Here is a 3213-nt window from a genome sequence, read left to right on the forward strand (position 1 = left end):
CCTCATAAAAAAACTCCATTAAATGTCCATGTCTTCAGTGTGGTAATATGATATTCCATACTTCTCAGAAAATTAGAGAGCATCTATTTTTTTATGGAATTGATCAAAGTTACCAGACATGGTATTGGCATGGAGAAACTGCTCCTAGAGGACCACCAACTAGTAAAGCAGAACATCATGATAAGGTTCAATTTAATGATGTGGATAGTACAATAGAAATGGTCCAAGCTACACATGATGATTGTAAGAATGACCCAGAATTGTTTCAAACATTACTTGAAGATGCTCAAAAACCTTTATATCCTGGTTGTAGAAACTTTACAAAGTTGTCTACATTAGTCACATTATACAACCTAAAAGCACGATATGGATGGACTGATAAAAGCTTTTAAGAATTCTTGGAGATATGTTTCCTCTAAACAATGAGTTACCCTTGTCTATGTATGAAGCTAAAAAAACATTGAATGCATTGGGAATGGAATATGAGAAAATACATGCTTGTCCTAATGATTGCATACTGTATAGGAATGAGTTGAATGATGCATCTTCATGTCTTACTTGTGGAACTTCAAGGTGAAAGTTAGATAGAACAAGAACTAAAAAAAGGAAGAGAGTCCCTGCAAAAGTGATGTGGTATTTTCCTCCTATTCCTAGATTTAAAAGATTGTTTCAGTCCCGAAAAATAGCAAAAGACTTCATATGGCATGCCTAAGAAAGAGAATTTGATAGAAAAATGAGTCATCCATCCGACTCCCCATCATGGAAGCTAGTTGATCATAGATGGCCTGATTTTGCTTCAGAACCTAGAAACCTTAGACTTGCCATTTCAGTAGATGGTATAAATCCTCATAGTTCAATGAGCAGTAGACACAGTTGTTGGCTTATTATAATGGTCATTTATAACCTTCCTCCTTGGTTGTGCATGAAAATGAAGTTTATGATGTTATCTTTGTTAATATCAGGTCCTCGACAACCTGGAAATGACATTGATGTTTATTTAGCACCATTATTGGATGACCTAAAAATGTTGTGGGAGGAAGGGGTTGAATCTTATGATGCGCATCGGCAAGAGCTCTTTACATTAAGAGCTGTTCTACTATGGACAATCAATGATTTCCCTGCATATGGAAACTTATCTGGTTGCGTAGTTAAAGGATATTTCGTATGTCCTATATGTGGGGACGATACATACTCTCATAGATTAAAGCATGGGAAAAAGAACTCATATACGGGTCACAAACGTTTTCTTCCTTGCTATCATCCTTTTAGGAAACAAAAAAAGGCATTTAATGGTGAGCAAGAGTTTGGGTCAACTTCACAACCATTGAGTGGAGAGGAAATTCTAAGGAAAATTGATACATTTGTAATTCTTGGGGAAAAAATAAGATCACTCGAGGTAAGTTGAATGTAAAGACTACAAATTGTTGGAAGAAGAAGTCCATATTCTTTGATCTTAAGTATTGGAAGTACCTACATGTTCGCCATAACTTGGATGTCATGCACATAGAGAAAAATGTTTGTGAAAGCATCATCGGTACCTTACTCAACATTCTTGGTAAGACAAAGGATGGACTCAATTCTCATCTAAACCTTATGGAGATGGGCTTAAGGTGTGAATTAGGGCCAATGTTTGAATCAAATCAAACTTATCTCCCGCCTGCATGTTATACACTATCTAAAGTAGAGAAAGAAGATTTTTTGTCAAACTTTATCCCAATTGAAGGTTCTTGAAGGTTATTGCTCTAACATGAGAAACATTGTGTCAATGGAAGACTTGAAACTTTATGGTCTTAAATCCCATGACTATCATGCATTAATGCAACTATTATTACTAGTGCCATTACGATCAGTTTTGCCGAAACAAGTAAGGCATGCTATTTGTAGATTGAGTTTTTTCTTCAATGCCCTTTGTAGCAAAGTGGTTGATGTGGCTGCATTGAATAAGTTACAAAATGATGTAGTAGTGACATTATGCTTGCTTGAGAAGTACTTCCCACTATCCTTCTTTGATATCATGCTTTATTTGACTGTGCATCTTGTAAGAGAGGTAAGACTTTATGGACCTGTTTACTTAAGATGGATGTACCCATTTGAAAGATTTATGAAAGTTTTGAAAGGTTATGTGCGAAATCATAATCGCCCCAAAGGTTGCATTGGTGAATGCTATATTGCAGAGGAAGCTATTGAATTTTGTACAAAGTACTTATCAAATATAGATGCAATCAAGATTCCTATTAGTGCAAACATTGAACAAAAAGTTGGGGCACCCATACCTGGAGGCCAAGTTGTGGCAGTTGATTCCAATTTGTGGTTGCATGCACATCATTATGTTTTAAAGAATACAACTATCGTCCAACCTTATAATGAGAAAGAACTAATACCACTTAATCTTGTTATACTTAAAACAACTTTTTGACATTAACTATGAATTTCTTCTAAATAATTACATAGAGAGCACATGGAATGGTTGAAATCGAAAAATCCTTGTCAATCTAAAAGACAAAAATGGCTTCAGGATGAACACCTTCGAACTTTTACTTATTGGTTGCGAAAAAAGGTATTGGAGTGGTCCTAAAATATGAACTATTGTTTTTATTAATGTTGAACACATGTACTAACAATTATTTATAATTACAGATTGAAGATGCAATTGGTAACAATGAACCCATATTTGAAACCCTTAAGTGGATAGCTCATGGTCCTAGCCATTATGTCTCCAAATATCATGGATATGTCATTAATGGGTGTCGATACCATATGATTCGTGCCCAATTGGTGTCTCAACTGATTCGTGTCCAGCTGGTGCTCCTTGATTAAGGGAGTAATCAACAAAATTTATAACCTATTACACCATGAATTAGGGTAGCAAAGACAAAGCTACTATAGCATAGTGGCTCTAGGATTGTTCACTGGGATGGGTTTTCACTTCACAAATGATATTAATTCAAAGTTGAATTGGTGTCTTTTCATTTCAAGGTTAGCTTTAAAAGAAAACATAAACTTGAGTTGGAAAAGGTTTGGTTTTAAACTAACCACAAATAGTAACTAATTTTACTTACAAAGAAAAGTGTTTCTTGGAGTTTCAGATCACTAGGCTCAGATTCCTCATACAAAAAGGGAGTTCCGGTCACTTGTTTCTTTTCCTCACATTAGAGAATTAACATATAGTTCCTTCTCCAACCGGTGTTGTATAGATGCTTCCCATTAATGGGT

Source organism: Vitis vinifera, chromosome 1 (genome assembly GCF_030704535.1).
Source record: "Vitis vinifera cultivar Pinot Noir 40024 chromosome 1, ASM3070453v1".
Taxonomy (NCBI): Eukaryota; Viridiplantae; Streptophyta; class Magnoliopsida; order Vitales; family Vitaceae; genus Vitis; species Vitis vinifera.